General features: G+C 45.8%; 1 pseudogene; it reads right to left on the reverse strand.

Moving 5' to 3' along the window:
- Positions 1–2226: 2226 nt before the first annotated feature.
- Positions 2227–19361, reverse strand: LOC123168180 (putative disease resistance protein RGA1; annotated as a pseudogene).
- Between the last annotated feature and the right edge of the window lie 902 nt (positions 19362–20263).

Raw genomic sequence — 20263 nt, forward strand, 5'->3', positions numbered from 1 at the left:
CTAAAAACCAAGCTAGTAATATCAAGGGCTGCTCTGACTTGCTGTTGTACATCTTCTGGGCAAGCACTACCAAAGAGCAAGGAACATTTATTAAAATTCAAGCTTTGGCCGGTGGCCCTACCATAAGTCTCCAAAGCAGCCTTAACCCTTTCAGCATGCACTTGTGAAGCTTCAAAAAATAATAAGGTGTCATCCGCAGAGAGTAAATGTGAGATTCCCGGAGCTCTCCTACACACCTTAACCAGAGTAATATCTCCAACTGACACACTTTTCTTCAGAATAGCAGAAAGCCCATCAGCCACAAACAAGAATAGGAATGGTGAAAGTGGGTCACCTTGCCGAAGACCACGTGACGGTGCAAATGAATCCAAGAGGGTCCCATTAAATTTGACAGAATACCTCACCGATGTGATACAAGACATTATCCAATCCACCCATCATTGAGAGAAACCCAACTTTTGCATCACCTGCTTCAAGAATACCCAATCCACCCTATCATAGGCTTTTGATAAATCAAGTCTATAGGCACAAAAACTTTTGTTAGGGTCTTTCTCATGTTTGATAAAATGTATGCACTCAAAAGCCACTAGTGCATTATCTGTGATCATTCTACCTAGGATGAAAGCACTCTGCTCCGGTGAAATAAGATCATCCAATAATGGCCTCAACCGGTTCACCAGGCATTTGGAAATAACTTTGTATATCACATTACAAAGACTTATTGGCCTGTAATCAGACAATCTAACAGGGTTAGATATCTTAGGAATAAGAACTATGGAGGTAGAGTTAACACCCTCCGGCATAATACCAGTCTTAAAAAATTCCTTAACCGCCGCCAACACGCTATCCTTGAGTGTGCTCCAATTCTGCTGAAAAAAGCGTGCAGGAAAATTCCTTAATTCTTCTTTAACCAGCTTCGTCCTCTTTTATGGGTTACCCAGAGGTGTGAAAAAGAAGTTGGGCAGGCCCAGAGCAAGCTTTTTGTGGAGTAGAGAAAAAAATAAACATAAATATCATTAGTAGCCTGGGATAGAGTTTCTATGCCTAAATATTTAGGTGGCCTGGGAATTTTAAACTTAGACATTATGAACATTGCTTCCTTAATCTGGAGTATCTGAAAAACCAGGAATTTAGCTTGCTTTCAGCATGTTTGGCCGTCTGATCCTAGCGTTGTAATGTTCAAAATGTCACATTGGATTAACGAGTGGAGTTTTTGCGATGAGGGAGGACGCAAAGGTGGAGCTACAACAGGGTGCAAGACTGTTGGATCGAGTCGCAAGTGAAATCTTCCAAGCAAAGCGGGGGTGGGCATCCTGGATTCCCCGGCTGGAGAATGGCTGAACCGATGTCGCGTAGAGAGCTAATTGTGGGTGGGGGGGGGGGGGGGGGATGGGGGATGGAATTTCGGAATGTCTGGAGTGATCTTTGTCATAGTTTGGATGGTTGTCATGTTTGCCTACCCTTCTTTACCTATATCCGCAGGTGTGTGTGTGTGTCAGTGGCGGTGCCAGGGGTGTTTTGTGTAGTCAATTGACTACACAGGATTAAGGCCAAATCAGTAGAAAACGTCTGAAAAATAATATAGAATTAATCTAAATACAACTACTTGACATCACAATTTTGAATTGACATCACAACTTTGAACTCCTGGCTTCGCCACTGGTGTGTGTGTGTGTGGGGGGGGGGGGGGTGTTTGTTTTGGGTTGGGTTTCACCCCTTGTCTTCTAGCATAACTTTGATGTTGCGTTTTGGTTGTATGATAAACGATTATTTGGTTTCGTTAATGAAATCGGGGAAAGGATCCCTTGCATTAAAAAAAGTACAAAGAACATTAGAGGTAATTAAATTAAGGTGTTTGTCGTGTTAGCCTGTCTGTGCGTGCCTACCCCACCTCAGGGGCACCCGCAAGTGACATTTCCTCTGCCTCTGGCAAGGTGTGCGTGCCAACGGCTCGGACCGCAGGGTGGCGAGGGCTCAAGGTAACCTGAAGCTGATCACGGTGGGTTTGATGTTGGCTGGAATATGTCTGGAAGGGAGAAAGAAAGAGAGATAGAGCGGCCATTGGTCAAGCGACGAGATGGAGCGGGTGCAAAGCAAAGAATCCTTGGTGGCAAAAGGTAACAGACTTCCTATTTTGGAGGGCAACGACAAGGAGCCGCATGTTCCATTTCTTTCAAGGGGAATGAGCGACGTGACTACTGTACGTCTGAGTTGAGATGGACAAACAAGGTTAGCAGTGCTCAACAAACTGAAATTATGTTCAACGTAAACTTCTGCTATGTATCGCGCACCCGCCCGACTGAACATCGCTCACCGTCACCTTGGCCTCCTCGGCCGGCCCTGGTTGATCTGTTCCGCCGAGCCGGCGACGTCGACGGAACGGCGAGCTTGGTGCAGGCAATGCCTTGCCAGCCGGACTCCGCCTGGAGGGTGCTGGGCGGCCGTTGTGCTTCATTACATGCCATCTGCCCAGCGCTCGGTTCGACCCAGAGTAGCTGACCAGTTGAGGGTACTTTATTACAGGAGTCATGCCGATGCCAATGATACGGCAAAGGGAGCAAACATCAATGAAGAACAAACACATAATTTGCACAATTATAAAATGATGAATCAGTCTTGGCGCAGGAACCAGTTACTGCTGCGTTGCTCATCCGACGCATCCACCCACCGGTTGAACAAAGCCCCAGGTGCTCCTCCTCGATCGAGCAGCCTAAATCCTGATTCACGCCTCCGCTTTCTTTTCTTCAGCATCACTTTCTTAATTTCGTTTGCAGCAAGGGCCACCGTAGTGGGAAACATCGGCGGCTGGCAGCACTCTTCGGCCGAAAATAGATCCTCTGCCAAATATAAAATGTAGGAAGTCGATATTATCATTTGGGCAAGAAGGAAGAATCGCGAGGCAAAGGGCATGGAATATGCAGACGTTCCTTTTCTTAGAAAAATATCATCAATGAAGTGAACAGCAGAAAAAAAAAAAGATGTGGTACTGCCGATGATGGAATACGTTCTTTCTAATAAGTGCAAAGTTAATAGGAATACATACTCCCTCCGTTCCAAATTACTCGTCGTGGTTTTAGTTCAAAAGTACATACCAAATATATATGGCAGGGCACATACCTTTTGTTCTATGTGAGCAAGCTTCGGCTTGTTCTCCTCCGCTTGAAGCCACTGCTCTAACTTAGGGCAGGCATGAATTTCTAATTCTTGGAGATTCGTGAGCTGTTGTAAGCTGTTTGGCAAAGTCGTGATAGCAGAACAGCGCAAAATTATAAGTTTCTTGAGAGATGTAAGTTCTCCTAACCACAGAGGCAGCTGTCTCAAGCTACGACAGGTACTTAGTGTTAATGATTGCAGCTGTTTGAGTTGCCTCATGCTATCGGGCAATTCCTCTAGCACATTGCATCGCGTTATCACCAGTTGCTGAAGAGATGACAACTCACCTACCCATCTGGACAGTTCTGATTGGGCCAAGTACTGCAATGTCAGTGATTGGAGGGACCGGAGGGCCCAACTGATCTCTGGAAAGCTTGTCAAATCATCGCAACTTTGGATGTGCAAATCACTGATGGCCGGTAGATGATGAAGTAATCTCCACAGATGCAGAGGCACCTCCGTGTTTTCAACTGTCAGATTAGTAGATACTCCTACCGGAGAAGAAGATGAGGAAACATCATTGTCTGACACGCTCTCTGGCCATGATATGAGCACATTATCACTTCCTTTTATACTCCAAGATGCAGCTCTAGGAAGGTGTTGTTTTATCCTCAACTTAGGGCAATAATTTATATTCACTTTCTCAAGCTTATGGTACATGAGCTCATCCTCACCAATAGAGAGTGTTGTGTTCCATTCTTCCAGGCTTTTCATGCCTTCCAGAGTAAGCACTTGGAGGTTTGGTAGTTGGGAGAATGGTGGAAGACTGTTACAGTTGGGCATATTATACATCTCCATTTGGACAATATTAGGGAGATAATTGCCAATACTCATTAGCCAGTCTGGAAAGCTGGCACTAATATAACCAGATATCTCAAACTTCTGCAAAGTGGTTGGTGGCACTAGCTCCATCAGCAACTCCATGTCATCCAAAGATCTCTTAGCTTCTGGGTTTGACCACCATAATGACAATTCTTCAATCCTCTGTTTTTCAATCAGTCTTACACTCCGTGCCTCTTCTCAGGACTTCACATTTTCAAGTCGCTTGATGTGCAGCCTGTCAGGATTTACATGCTCAAGCAAGCCAAGGTTGGTGTAACATTTACTATCATCAGCAGTTACAGAAAATATTGGCAACAAGCCAAAAAGTCTTTGACGATCCATTTTAGCAACACATTCTGGAAGCCTGGCAACTTGGCGGCACCCCTGAAGTACTAGCTTCCGGAGGCAGCTAGCACTTTCTGGTATACTAATGAGAGGATTTCCATTAAAAGACAGGTCCAGGTGCTCCATATTGGGAAGCGTACAAATACTGTCAATGAATCTCTCGGTTTGATCTGTTGATGAGCTGTCAAAGATATGATGCATGGACGCTGATAGCCTCAGCTTGCGTAGTTCGGTGAGATTGGTGATGACTTCTGGACGCCCTCTGAGGTTTTCACATGCTGTTAATTCTAATTGTTGGAGTTTGGTAAGGTTAGCCAAAGCATCGGGTAATCCTAAAACATTACCACTGCTTGATAAGTTCAGATATAACAACTCCTTGAGATTCGCAAACGATTGTGGGAGATCTTTCAGATTCGGACAACCTGATAAGTTAAGATACATCAAACCTTCCATTTCACCAATTGACTCTGGCAATGCTGACAATCCCTGACAATGACTGAGGTTGAGATAATTCAATTTTCGAAGCATACCGATACACCTGAGATCCACTAGACCATGGATATTTGGAGCATTAAGATACCTCAACTGCTTCAATTGACCAATAGAAGCTAACAACCTATTTGCATTGACTGATGCATGCAAGACACGGACGTACTTTGCTGGTGCAATTGCATCACAATGAAACTTAGACCTTGAGGTTCCAGCGTGCACAATATTCAGCGCCCTTAACTTTTCAGGTGAAGTCGTGGATGACTTTAGTGGCTTCGTGCAATCTATGTTCCATGCATAGCGGCAGTTGGGGCCTGCCAAGTTAAATTCGTCGGCCATTACTGACCTTGCGAGGTCATGCACCAGGTCATGCATTGTGAACAGTGTGAAATTCATGTTTGAGTCGAGCCAATTGAAGTCCGCCTGCATGATATAGTATACAATGGTGTAAGACTTGCAGTTAATTTTTTTGCTGATGCAAGTGTTAAACACAATATTATGAGGCTGTTGGGCCGAATAACCCATGTATCACGTTGGAGTAGTTAGGTGTTGTATCTCCTTCTATCTCCTGTTTATATCTCCTGCAATATCTCTTGTTGGTTAGATAAGACTCTGCCAACTCTTGTAACCCAAGTCTTCAATCAATATATACCGATGCGGCTCCCCTGTTAGGAGTAGGAACGCTTACCCAAATCTTTACATGGTATACAGAGCAACCTCTTCCGCCACATCTAGTTCGATCTGCCTGCGCCAAGAACCCTAGCCACCTTCCTCCTACCTGCGCCAAAACCCTAGCCCACTTTCCTTCCATCAGCCATGTCTTCTTCTTCCTCCGCCATCAACTCTAGCCTCAACTACAACACCTCCGAGCCACTTACCCGAACCAATTACATCCTATGGCGCGCACAGGCAAGATCACAGATCATGGGTGCCGGCCTCTTCGGCTACCTAGACCAAACCATTGCAGAACCACCAAAAACGCCGAAGGGAAGGATCAGGTTGTTGTGAACCCTGCCTACTCCCAATGGCTCATCCAAGACCAACAAATCGTTGCTTACCTCCTCAGAAACCTATCCAAAGAAGTTCTTGTCCAGGTTGCTTCGCTTGAGAAATCACATGCGATATAGACCATGCTTGGGAACATGTTCTCGGCCATGTCTCTCTCACGCGCCAACAACATATGGGTCGCCCTCACCAACGCCCAGAAGGGCTCCCAGACGGCGACTGCATACTTCGGTCACATGCGTGCCCTCTCCGACGAGCTTGCAGCGGCGGGCAAGCCGATCGGCGAGGATGAACTGCTCTCCTTCATCATTGCCGGGTTGGACATGGAGTACCAGCCCATCATCTCGGCGCTCGACGCAAGAACAGAACCGGTCTCCGTCGACATCCTCTTCTCCATGGTGGCAAATTTCGATCAGCGAGTTGAGATGTTCCATGGTACAAACGCCGGATCCTTCAAATCATAGGCGAATACTGCATCTCGTGGTCACCAGGGAAACACCAAAACCTACCAAAACCAGCGGAGTGGTGGAGGTGGTGGTGGATCCCATGGTGGTGGCGGCCAGTACGGAGGCGGCGGCGGCCAGTACGGTGGTGGCAGTGGCTACCACAACGGCGGCAACAACCAGGGCGGTGGCGGCGGCTACCACCCAAACAACAGTGGCGGCGGCGGCTACCACAGTGGTGGTGGTGGCGGCTATCCTGGTGGGGGTGGCGGCTACTACCAGGGCAACCCTCGCGGTGGAAACAACAGCCCCCCCCCCCCGGCAACAACAATCGGGGGCGCAATTTCCAGGGCTACGAGGGGTACGAAGGGAAGTGCCAAATCTGTAAAAAAAACCACATAGCTAAAGATTGTGATTGGCGCTATGCTGATGACAATTCTCAAAAGAAAAAGGTTGCACCCGCTGCTGATATGTCATATGGTGTAGATACAGATTGGTATATGGATTCAGGTGCCACCAACCATATCACTAGAGAACTGGACAAGCTGACGATGCATGAAATGTACCATGGCAATGATCAAATCTACACAGCTGCAAATGGTCCAGGTATGGAAATTAGTCATATTGGAAAATCAATCATTGAAACCCCACACACAAATCTTGAACTCAATGACATCTTGCATGTTCCTAATGCTGCTAAGAATCTTCTATCTGTCCATCGCATTGCTCTTGATAATAATGTGTTTCTAGAGTTTCACCCTTTCTTCTTTTTGATCAAGGATCAGGTCACGAAGAGGGTTCTTCATAGGGGTATCTGTGTGAAAGGGCTCTACTCGTTGCTTCCCAAGTATTGCAAATTCAATAAACAAGTCTATGGTGCCATCAAGCTTTCTGCTGAGAGGTGGCATAGTCGATTAGGTCATCCATCCTTTGCTACTGTTCATCAAATTCTTAGTAGGAATAAGCTCCCAGTTGTTGGTGAGAGAAATTTAGAAACTTTTTGTGATTCATGCCAAAAAGCAAAAGTCATCAACTACCATATTCTGTCTCTACTAGTGTGTCTACAAAACCCTTGCAACTTATTTTCTCTGATGTTTGGGGCCCAACGCCCACTTCTGTTGGTCGACACTCTTATTATGTGAGCTTTATTGGTGATTTTAGCAAATATACTTGGATATATCTTCTTAAAAAGCGTTCAGATGTGTTTCAAGTTTTTCACAATTTTCAAGCCCTCGTTGAACGCAAGTTTGATTGCAAAACCCTTGCCATGCAATCAGACTGGGGTGGTGAGTATGAAAAATTGAATTCTTTCTTTCAACAAATAGGCATATCTCACCATGTGTCATGAACTTACGCACACCAACAAAATGGCTCTGCTGAACGCAAGCATAGGCATATTGTTGAAGTAGGATTAACTCTTCTGGCTAATGCCTCTATGCCCCTCAAATTTTGGGATGAAGCTTTTCTTACCGCCGTTCACCTCATTAATATGTGGCCAAGTCAAACTATTTCCAATGAAACACCCACTGAACGCCTTTTGCATGTCACACCAGATTATCAAACTCTTAGGGTGTTTGGTTGTGCCTGTTGGCCAAATCTTCGTCCCTACAATTCTCGCAAACTTAGCTTTCACTCCAAACAGTGTGTCTTTCTTGGTTATAGTGCTCAACACAAAGGTGTAAAATGTCTTGATGTATCCACTGGACGTGTGTACATCTCTCGCGATGTTGTGTTTGACGAAACCCAGTTTCCTTTTGAAAAACTCCATCCCAACGCCGGTGCTCTTCTTAAGAAGGAAATCCTTCTTCTTCCTTCTCATCCTCTTGGCAATGATTGTGTGGGTGTTAATAATGATGATTCCATATTGACTAATTCCTCTCTGGTTCCATATGAGCTTTATGCTACAGGATTAAACAGTGCAGCAAATGGCGTGGAGAATGGTGCAAATTTTTCTGAAAATTTTGTGCAGCATGCCCCTAATTTGGATGCACCAGATCTAGCCGAATCTCCCTCGGGATCGGTGCGGCAAACTGCTGCCGAATCCGCCCCGGGATCGCTGCGCCAGTCTGGGCCCGGATCTGCTTCGGGATCGGCGGCCTGTACCGCAGCGGACACGTGTGCAACACGCCAACCACCGCCAGGGGACAACCCGACCGGCCGGGACCCACCATCCGGGCGCTACGCGCCATCCCCGCGCGTCTACGCCAGGTGACAGCCTGCCCCTGCGCCAGGCGGGACCGGCGCTCCACCCGAGCGTGCGTCGCTGGGTCCTCTTGGATCTTCTGTGGCACGTTCTCCTTCAACACCATCTGGTTCTGCCACAGATGATCCGACCGCGACAGCTGCCTCGGGATCGCCTCGGTCAGCTGCAGATATGGCCAGTTCGCCTGTCCAGGAGGATTCTGCGGCCCCTGGATCTTCTGTGCCGCTGCAGCCACCTCATACACGACTTCGAACAGGCACAATTCCTTCTGTTAATTACAAAACTAAATATGGCTTAGTTGTATCTGATACATCTACAGGAGAACCTCGCACTGTTCATGAAGCACTTGCTGATCCAAAATGGAAACATGCCATGGATGAGGAGTTTTGTGCCCTTTAGAAAAATCATACATGGCTCCTTGTTCCTTCCTCTCCGGGTACAAACCTTATTGATTGCAAGTGGGTTTTTCGCATCAAACGGAGATCAGATGGTACCATTGATCGTTATAAAGCACGTCTTGTTGCCAAAGGATTCAAACAGAGGTATGGACTTGACTATGAGGATACTTTCAGTCCCATTGTTAAAGCAGCAACTATTCGCCTGGTTCTTTCTATTGTTGTTTCTCGTGGCTGGTGCCTTCGTCAACTAGATGTACAGAACGCATTTCTTCATGGTGTTCTGGAAGAGGAAGTATATATGAAACAACCTCCTGGGTTTGAAGATCCAAACAGGCCATTCCATGTCTGCAGACTTGATAAGTCACTTTATGCACTGAAACAGGCTCCACGAGCATGGTACTCTGGCTTGAGCTCCAAATTGCAAAGTCTTGGTTTTGTTCCTTCCAAGTCTGATACTTCTCTGTTTATCTATCGCCATTCCAACACAACTATCATTGTCACTAGTTCCTCCAATGAGGCAGTTACAACTCGCTTGCAAGATTTATAGGCAGATTTTGCTCTAAAAGATCTTGGTGACTTGCATTTTTTCCTTGGTATTGAAGTCAAGCGAAACCAGGAAGGTGGTCTTCATCTCTCTCAAGAGAAATATGCCGCTGATCATTTGAGCAAGGCAGGATTGCATGGCTGTAAACCATCACCAACTCCACTCTCCAGTTCAAAAAGGTTGTCTCTCACAGAGTGTGTGCCTTTGGATCAAGAGGATGGTACTAAATACAGGAGTCTGGTAGGAGCACTTCAGTACTTGACACTCACGAGGCCTGATATTTCATTTGCTGAAAATAAGGTGTGTCAGTATCTTCATGCACCTACTTCTGCTCATTGGACTGCTGCTAAACGTATACTGAGATATGTGAAGAACACACTAAGCATTGGACTAACGTTCACCAAGTCAACCTCTACACTTGTTAGTGCTTTTTCTGATTCTGATTGAGCAGGTTGCTTAGATGACAGAAGGTCTACATGTGGTTTTGCAGTTTTCTTTGGACCCAACTCAATCTCTTGGTGTGCAAAGAAACAAGCCACTGTGTCAAGATCAAGTACTGAGGCAGAATACAAAGCACTAGCTAATGCTACTGCATAAATTATATGGGTTAAGTCTTTGCTTAAAGAACTTGGAATATTTCACACGCAAACTCCATGTCTCTGGTGTGACAATATTGGAGCTACTTATCTCTCTGCCAACCCTGTTTTTCATGCGAGAACGAAACATATTGAGATCGATTATCATTTTGTTAGAGAGAGAGAGTTGCTAGCAAAGAATTGCAGATTCGGCTCATACCTTCAAAGGATCAAGTGGCTGATGGGTTTACTAAGGCATTATCAACAAGACTGTTTGAAGAGTTTAAGCGTAATCTAAACTTGAGAAGTTCAGATTAAGGGAGGATGTTAAACACAATATTATGAGGCTGTTGGGCCGAATAACCCATGTATCACCTTGGAGTAGTTAGGTGTTGTATCTCCTTCTACCTCCTGTTTATATCTCCTGTAATATCTCTTGTTGGTTAGATAAGACTCTGCCAACTCTTGTAACCCAAGTCATCAATCAATATATACCGATGCGGCTCCCCTGTTGGGAGTAGGAACGCTTACCCAAATCTTTACAGCAAGGACAGGTTATGCACAATTGGCAGTTGGAACAAATAATTAGAGGATAATTAACCCGATGTTAATCTTGGTTTGCAATTCAGAGATTAGTCTATTTTCAGAAAGACTACTGTGTTTTCCATCTAACTTATTGCTTACTTTGTCATGACTTAATCATCAATAAAAATTTATTCTAATCTAATGCAATTATCATTTAATGTCATTCATATTATAAAACTACACGCAAATGAGAAGTAAAATAAGAACATGAACTCCAAATTATTACATGTACTTGTACAAATTCGACTATATCAATAAAATGTTAATTTTGAGAGCATTCTAACACAAACCATCAAAATTATTTACATTTAAGTACTCCAAGCTTTCTTTATCTATACAAATTTGAGGCACTATACGAACCCTAAACCCTAAACTCTATATATTGATGCACATCACAAAATTAATTAGATCATTAAGATTTAATATAATGGGTAACCTGCTCTAATATAACTAGTACGGGCCCACCAGATTTCTCATCCAAAAAAAGACACGCTCCCACATAAATAAACAAAAAAAAACCCTAACCTTGGCCTGACTAACAAAGGAAAATTCGCCCTGACAATTTTAAAATGAAATTGTACTAAAAGGGCAACTTGAACAATTTTAAAATAACAGGAAAAATATTAACGCAATCACATGGTCACACAATAAAAGGAGACCCTACAAAAGCATTTCAACCCTCTTGTGCTACTACTCTTATAAAATTTGAGGAGAACTAGAAACTCCAAATCAATAAAAGGCAATCCAATTGATCATAGCAGAAAAGGAAATACCCCCTCCTTTTCTCAATGAGATAAACACACCATTCACACAATTTTCCCGAGATGTGCAATTTAGTCACTAAATCTACAGCGTGTTTTAAAGAGTTCAATTAACTTTGAATTATGTGCAAATTGTTTACGTACCGGTTCACAAGCATAACCATAGCCTGTGTGACATGCTAACTCAGGACTATGTACGAGTCCGCGGGCAGGTGTGCTGCGTGCTTCTAGACACCGAGGTGGTGCTGGCGGCTGGCTAGGCGACGACCGGCTGGATCGGGGCGGTGTTGGGGCCTGCTGTCGTGATGCTTATGGTAGCGTTCCTCGTGCTCTTTTCACTTCACGGCGATGTCCTGCAAGATCGGTCCTCCTCGATCTGGTCATCGACGTGTTCCAGAACTACTGCTGGAGATCTTGCCTAGGATTCTGGATCGGACAGAATCCGATCATGCACGTCCATATCAGCCTACGAGGTTCTGAGGGTGTGGCGCGAAGCTCTGTTGGTTGATGACACCTTGGGACATGTCGGCTTCTCGATTTCCTTGGTGGAGAGGGCGGTGATGGAGAAGGTCATGGTGGCCGAGATCCGAGGATTAGTTAGATGGACGGAGCCTTGGTGGTGATGGAGTCAGCCAGGGGTCAGATAACTCTCAAGAGTAGCAGGTGACAAGTGAGGGCGACAACACTGGCATATTTCATTTTTGGTGGTACTCCTTGAGAGCCGAGTCGTGACTTTCAGGGTGAAAACCTAAGGCCTGACCTTCATTGGTTGTGCCCGACAATTACCTTGCTGAAGGAATTGTTTTGAGAGCGCGGACTTTCTCCAGGGCTAAAACCTAAGATTTTGGATCGGGCAACGACGGCGGTTGTGCACTGTTCCCTTCTTGGAGGCATTGCTTTTGGAGACCTATTATGTTTTTCGGGTGTTGTATTAGGTGGTGGTATGTATGTTGCTGTTGCGAGGAGTCGATCGCTGTGGCGGGAACTTTCTTTTAATTTTCTTCTTTGGCTGTGTGCATCCTGGATGTCTTTGTGACATCTTGTTCGTGCAGAGGCCGAGTGTAATTGGTATCTTCGTGATATTAATTATATCCCCCTTTAAAAAAACTAGATAATGATGATTCCTTTGAGTAGCTTTCTTTTGCAAAAAAAAAAAAAAAAAACCTTCGTGATGTCTTTGGGGTGTTTAATGCATCCCTCCCCCGCCCCCTCACTCTCGCTTCTTTTAGTCCCAAACAAACAACATGACCATGCCATAGGACACAAGCACCCCTCCTACTCGTACGAGCAGCAGCTAGATGGATGTGACGGGGCTATGCCGGTCATTGCCGCTTCTCGAGATGGGCACCACTAGCACGAGCAACACTCGTGCCGCTGCCAATACCATCTCACCGCTGCCAGTGGAACGTACCGAACCTACGATTTCTCTCTAACAACTACTCCTTCCGTTCCAAATTACTCGTCGCAGAAATGAATGTATGTAGAACTAAAATACATCTAGATACATCCATACCTGCGATAAGTAATTCGAAATAGAGGGAGTAGTTGGCGGTGAGGACAAGAAGTCTCGCAGAGCAACCATCCACACGGTGACAGTCTGAGCCTAGTCTTCCTTGACTCTGCTCACACTGTGTCACGCGAAGGTGACAGCTGGTCGTGAATTCCATTCACATTGCCCATCATTACCACTACTTATCTACAGTTGGTGCACGTGGTCATCTAACCCTCCATCTTTTCACTCGGCATTTGTGTGCTAACTTATTTCCCAATGAAGAAATCCACATCACATCCAAATCGTGCAATACATTAATAAAATAAATAATATCACAATTAAATGTGAAGGTATGGATTAATCGGCTCACCTTCGAAAGAAATGACATCTCCAGAAGCTGCATAATGTACCTCTCACCGAGTTGCCAATTAGAGAATATACTAGATGGCTCCATGAATCCAAGAGCTATCCATTGATAAATAAGTTCATTTTTAATCATTTTGTGGCCCTTTAGAAAGATTGCGCAATAAGAAAAGCATAACTTTAAGTATGGAGGCATCAAGTTGTAGCTTAACAGCAAGGACCCAAGCACTTCATGACTAGATAATGCATCTGTAGAAGTAGATAGATTCCAGATATGATGGGTTCTGACCGAATTCCATTCTCCATACGACTTGGACTTCAAAACGTGTCCAAGTGATTGAGCAGCTAAAGCTACACCTTTGCACTTCTTTGCAATATCCCTTCCAATTGGCTCCAGCTGTTCTTTGTCATCTCTTGTTTCAAATTTACATTTTTGCCTCATTATTTCCCAGCACATCTCATCTGGCAATTGTGGTAAGTTGTATGACTGAACAGTACCGATTTCATTGGCAATCCCTTCATCACGTGTGGTAACTACAACCATCACCTTGCACCCCTTACCCTGCTTCAGCATAGACTTTAATTCTTCTAGTTGAGAAGGACACTTCTCCCAAAGGTCATCCAAAATGATCAGAACATTCTTCTTCTCAGCAAGTAGCTCTTGAAGGCGAATGTTGATACTGTGCAGATCAGGTATTTGTGGGCTCTGTTGTCTTGATAGTTGTGATATTATAGTGTTGCCAATTTTTTTCAAGTCAAATATCTGGGAAACATAGATCCATACCCGAGAGTGTTTTTCAAACTCAGGATGATTGTAAACCGATCTTGCCAAGGTGGACTTTCCAATGCCTCCAAAGCCCCATATGGGAACAAAGGTGGTCTGTTCAGTGGTGCTCCCAGATAATCGAGCCAAGATTTCCAGTTTTTCCTCGGCCCTCCCAATGATTTCTGCTTCCACCATAGTCCCTGCATTTTCCCGGATATCAGGAAGTTGCGGCTCATTGCTGTGAGTTTCTGGCGGAAGACGATAGTTCTGATGGTCTTCTGTTATCTTCTGTAGACGCTCTTGCATCTTTTTCATCTTGTCTGGCATACTGATCTTCTTCCTCATAGCTCCGAACTGCAAGAGGAATGATTTGATCCGTCAGTACCATTGAAGACATGCAAAGGGCATATACGCGGTGGCAATCTTATGAGATGCAGTTGCTATTTAAATCAAGAAAAGCGCACATGGCACTGGTCTGGACTTCCATCACATACTAACAAGTATGGTCCTATCTGTAATTCCGTATAGCGGAACAGGATATCTAAATAAATTCAGATTCATTTAGATAATTTACTACACCATATGGATTCAGATTTTTTGGATGATGAATTTATTTACATAATTTACTTGACTACAAAAAGAAATCCAGATCTAGTTCGTCATCTAGATATATTCAGATCCATCAGTAATATCCTAGGGGAAAAAAAGCAATAACGTTCAGATCCAGATTGATGGCAACCAAATGAACATACCCGGGACTGGGTGTCAGATTCGAAGTCGTCGAGCATGTCGGAGATGTCGTACATGGCGGCCTTGAGCCGGTTCACCCACAGGAGCGCCGAGCTGTCCGTGATGGACCGCCTCTCAGCATCGATGAGCGCGGCCTCCACTGACTCCAGCGTCGTCCTCATCTTCTCCAGGTCTCTTGTGAGATTCTTGTGCAGCTTGATCTTGCCCACGATGGCGGAGCCAATCTGTTTGATCACCAACTTGATGACACCCGAGGCGATCATGCCCCCGACGACGGCTGCCGCCATTGCTGGCCCTGTCAGATCCAACCAATGCTGATGTTTCTCAGAGCCTATTGCAGAGGAGTCAGTCAGTGAGAAAGTGGACGCCGGAGAGAAACTTAGGGGGGAGAAGAGACTGACCTGTATCAATCGCCGTCGTGGACGCGGAAGCGGCGAGGGTGACGAGCTCTGGACTGGATGCGGTCAAGTGTGAGGGTGTGAGCATGACTCCATTCCATATAGGTGAAAATAGCTTTGCAACTTGGAATATATATTTACCGAAAGGAAACATGGAATACATCGGAGTTGGCAATTGCGCGTACCAACGTGAAGCGTTTACTATTACTCTTTGCTTTGTGGATCTCCATGCATCAGTGGTGTGCTCTGCCACTTGTATTATAATATGATCTAGATCTAGGCATCTTGTAATCAGGTTATCCCATGGCCATCACCTACTATGCATAAATCAGAAACTGCGACCCTAAACTGTACTAGAACAGCCAAACACAAGTAGCAGCAAGCAACAGCGTTGCAAGACAATACCAAACGGCAAATAACTCAAAATGTGCATGCTCATCAGATTAGCAGCCTTGGCCCAAAGAAGTTCAGCACCTTTCTAAGGATCTTACCATAGGGTGCTTTTGTATATATGCGTTTTACCTAGTAAGTTTTTCAGCACCTTTCCCTTTGGATCCAGAAGGTTCTATATGTTAGATAGATCAATGGTGCATGCCTCAGTTGCTCACTACACTTAGTAAGCCCACTTCCGTTAGGTAATTCGCATCCTCTAGTTACAAGTATGGGTGCTGAGATCATGAGTGAAAGCGTGCGAGGAATTCAAAGTTAGTAGTACTCTAGTCCAAGTCTGCACAGCTACTACATAGTGCTCCGCTCATGGATGGCAACATGACACAAAGTACTGACGAAGGCAGTATTAGATGTGCAATATTATTAGTCCCCAGCCTGACCACCCTTCATTATACTAGCCCCTTCCCTATGCTACCCAGATGAGGCACACTGCACCAGGTCCAGGAACCTTTGCTTTACAGCAAGACCGATACACGGTGCTATTATTGTTTGAAATGTTCAAAGGAATCTCTGCACTTTCAGCTTGGCTGCATCGAGACATCGTAGATAATAAACTGTTTGCTTGGCTGCAAGTAAACTAGTCCTAACCCCATCATGCCTTACTGCTGCACCCGTCTTCACCTAATCCTCATTTGTCATTCTTTTAACTAGTAGAGATTGTGCCTGTCCACTCTCATTTTGCACCTGTTTCAGCTCTGCTTTACAGCTATGATTAAAACCCTATCAGGCCATGTTGGTTTAACTAGGTTTTGTGATTTCTCCTATGAATAAAACAAGAAAGATACAATACATTGAAGATGGAATTGCCAGTGTAAGGTTCAGACTATTACCTTCTTGCCGAGTAAAGGATGCCAAACTGCTAGCTCTCTGACTCCAAAACTAATAACCAAACGACAAGTGCTCTTTATAAGAGATTGAATCACATTTTCGTTGTCAAGGGAAGCAGATAACAGAGTAGCACGATATCTACTGCCGAATCGAACATACCGGAGTACGTTGAACTCTTAAATGTATGCTTGAAATAGGCTCGATATTTTATAATTCCGGGTGCATACTGGAACTGCATGCTAGTAATTACTATGGAGTTTTGGTTCAGATGGACGTGGGCTCAACCGACTCGATCGAGCGGCCTAAATCTTGATTGACACCTCCGCTTTCTTTACACCAGCATCAGTGTTTATCTTCGTGGGCTAGCGGGAATGGCTGCCCTGCTCGAGGCAGAACAACAGACAGGCTGCCAAAATATAAAGGAAAAGTCAATATTATCATTTGGGCAAAATAGAAGAATTACAAGGCAAAGGACATGAAAAGTCTAGACGTGCTAAAAAAAACTCATCAACAAAGTGAAGAGCAGAAAAAAGATGTGGTACTACCAATGGCAGAATATGTTGAAAGTGCAAAATTAATAGGAATACCTATATAACATATATATATGGCAGGGCACATACCTTCTGTACTATGTGAGCAAGCTTCGTCTTGTTCTCTTCTGCTTCTAACCACGGCTTTAAGTTAAGGCAGACGGGAATTTTTAATTCTTGGAGATTTGTGAGCTGCTCTATGCTATTTGGCAAAGTTGTGATAGCAGAGCAGTTCGAAATTACATGTTTTTTGAGAGGTAAGTTCTCGTAACCACAGCGGCAGCTGTCTCAAGCTTTGACAGGTATGCAGCGTTAATGATTGTAGCTGTTTGAGTTGCCTCATGTTATCGGCAATTCGTCTAGCTTCAGGTATCGCGTTATCACCAGTTGCTGAAGATATGTCAACTCGCCTACCCATTTTGACAGTTTTGATTGGGCTGACATCTCCAGTGTCAATGATTTGAGGGACTAGAGGGCCCAATTGATCTCCGGTGAGCTTGTCAAATCACTGCAGCATTCGATGTGCAAACCACTGAGGGCAGGTAGATGGTGAAGCAATCTCCACTGATGTAAAGGCACCTTACTGCTTTCAACTGTCAGATTAGTCGATACTCCTGGAGAAGAAGACGAGGAAACACCATTGTGTGACAAGCTCTCTGCCCATGATATGAGAACATTATCACTTCCCTTTATACTCCAAGATGCAGCTCTAGGAAGGTGTGGTGTTATCCTCAACTTGGGACAATTAATTATATCCACTTCTTCGAGCTTACGGAAAATGAGCTCATTCACACCGTCCTCACCACTAGAGTATGCTGTGTTCCATTCTTCCAGGCTGACCATGTCTTTCAGAGTAAGCACTCGAGGCTTGGTAGTTGGGCGATGGGTGGAAGATCATTGCAGTTTGGCAAACCAACCATCTCCATTTGGACGGCATTAGGGAGATAATTGCCAATATTCATTACCCAGTTTGGAAAGTTGACACTAGTATAACCATATATCCCAAACTTCTGCAAAGTGGTTGGTGGCACTAGCTCCCTCAGGATGGTTGTGAACCGATCTTGCCAATGTGGTCTTTCCAATGCCTCCAAAGCCCCATCTGGGAACGAAGGTGGTCCCTTCAGTGGTGCTCCCAGACAAACGAGCCAATATTTCCGGTCCTCCCGATAATTTCTGCTTCCTCCACATTCCCTGCATTTTCCCAGATATCAAGAACTTGCTGGTCATTGGTGCGAGATTCTAGTGGAACACTATAATTCTGATGGTCATTTGGTATCTTCTGTCGACGCTCTTGCATCTATTTCATCTTGTCCGCATAGCTCCGAGCTGCAAGCGGTATGACTTGATCTGTCAGTACAATGGAAGATATTAAAAGTACATGCACACTGTGCCAATTTGATGAGGTGATGTTGTAATTTAAATCAAGAAAGCATAGGTGTGCTTTTTTAGCTCTCCTCGATCGACTGAAAAAGTGTGTGTAGCACTGGCTTGACTTCTATCAAGTACTATACTCCCTCTGTCCGAAAAAACTTGTTTTAAGCTTGTCTTTCAAATGGATGTATCTAGCACTAACTTTTTCGGACGGAGGGAATACTAACTAGTAGGAAGCTAATGCATGTACGGTCATACACGTATAGCAGGACAACTGATCCTCTCTGCACCAAGGTTTCTATCCCGAAAAAAATCAGATCTGTTCAATATCTAAAGAAATTCAGACCTATTACTTCACTACATTTAAGAAATTCATGTCCGTCAGTAAATATCGAGCAACGACACTCAGATCCGGATTGATGGCAACCAAGTGGAGGGGATCTTGAGCCGATTCACCCACAGGAGCGCCGAGTTGTCCGTGATGGACCACCTCTCGGCGTCGCAGAGCGCGGCCTCCACCGACTCCAGCGTCATCTTCATCTTCTCCAGGTCTTTGGTCAGGTTCTTGTGCAGCTTGACCTTGCCCATGATGGTGGAACCGAGCTGCTTGATCACCACCTTGATGACGCCCGAGGCAACCATGCCCCCGACGACGGCTGCCGCCATCGCTGGCCCGGGTCAGGCGGATCTGGCGGTGACGCCAACGCTGGCGTGGTTCTCAGAGCCTACCGCAGAGGAGTCGGCGAGTGAGACAGAGGCCGCCGGAGAGAAATGGGGAGGGGGAGAGAGAGATTGACGCGGCGGCGACGGCGAGGAGATCTGGACTGGATGTGGAAGTGTGAGTGTGAGCGTAAAGAGGGGATGAAAGGCAACTTTTGGGTCCTGGCCAAAGCAAAAAATAACTCGTGTGAAAAGAGCTTTCCGGTCGAAGGGGGCAATTGCGCGTAAAACAACGTGAAGTGTTTTTCTTAGAACCGTTTTGGTTGATGGGAACTAGCAAAGTTTTAAATAGCCGGATCCGTAAAAAAAAGTTTTAAATAGCGGGCGTTTTGAGTAGAGTGCTGCTTGGAGCATCTACAGCCGGACTTTGCAAATCCGGTCCCTCAAACGCTCGCGAGCGCGTCCGGATGTATCCGCGGACACTGACCAGGCACGTCTTAAATTAGCCACTTTACATCCGTGTCTCTCATATTTCATCCCCTCAACCATACAAAGCATTCAAAAGAAATCCTACGTACTGCCCTAGCTACTCTTCGTCGTCGGAGATGTTCACGACAATGGTGCCGGGCGCCGGCTGGACGGTCGGGGTAGGAGGGCTGCGGCTCTGCCTCCTCCTGGTCGACCTCATCCATATAGGCAAACATCTCCGCCTCCTTCGCGGCCTCTTGCGCCTCCATCTCTTGCTGGCGACGGCGTCTTGCCTCGGCAACCGACTTCGACCGGAGGGAATCGAGGATGGCATGCAGCAGCTCTGCCTGCAGATCCCCGTCGCCAGCGTCCCCCACAACATCCTCCTCCGGCTCATGCCCGCCCTCCTCAAAGTCGTCCTCCTCCAACTCCTCCTCCAGATCCACTGCGCCCCGCGGCGATCCGGGCTTCGCGCCTAGCCCGGATCTGCTCAAGGAGCTCGAGTCGGCGCTCCGGCGTCAGAAATGGCTCGCTCCTCACCCGACGGCGGGGGAGGGGGGGAGGGGGCATGGCTACTAGGCGGACATGTGGAGTGAAAGTGGTGGCGGCGGCAGACAGGAGGAGGAAAATGTGGATGGATGGTAGGGTTTCGGCGCCACCGGTCGACTTAAAATAGCCGGGCATTGCACTACATGGCCCGCCGGAGCTGCGCCACCGGTCCAACGAAGGAGACGAGTTTCAGACCACCGGGTTTGAGGGTGTTTCTGTGTGGGACCCCTTCTTCAGTCTGACGTGGCGGGCGCGCCCTGGCGTCCCATATCTGATCCATATTTGAGCTGGATATGGGGGTGCCGGTCAGCCTAG

The sequence above is a fragment of the Triticum aestivum genome, chromosome 7D (genome assembly GCF_018294505.1).
Source record: "Triticum aestivum cultivar Chinese Spring chromosome 7D, IWGSC CS RefSeq v2.1, whole genome shotgun sequence".
Classification (NCBI taxonomy): domain Eukaryota; kingdom Viridiplantae; phylum Streptophyta; class Magnoliopsida; order Poales; family Poaceae; genus Triticum; species Triticum aestivum.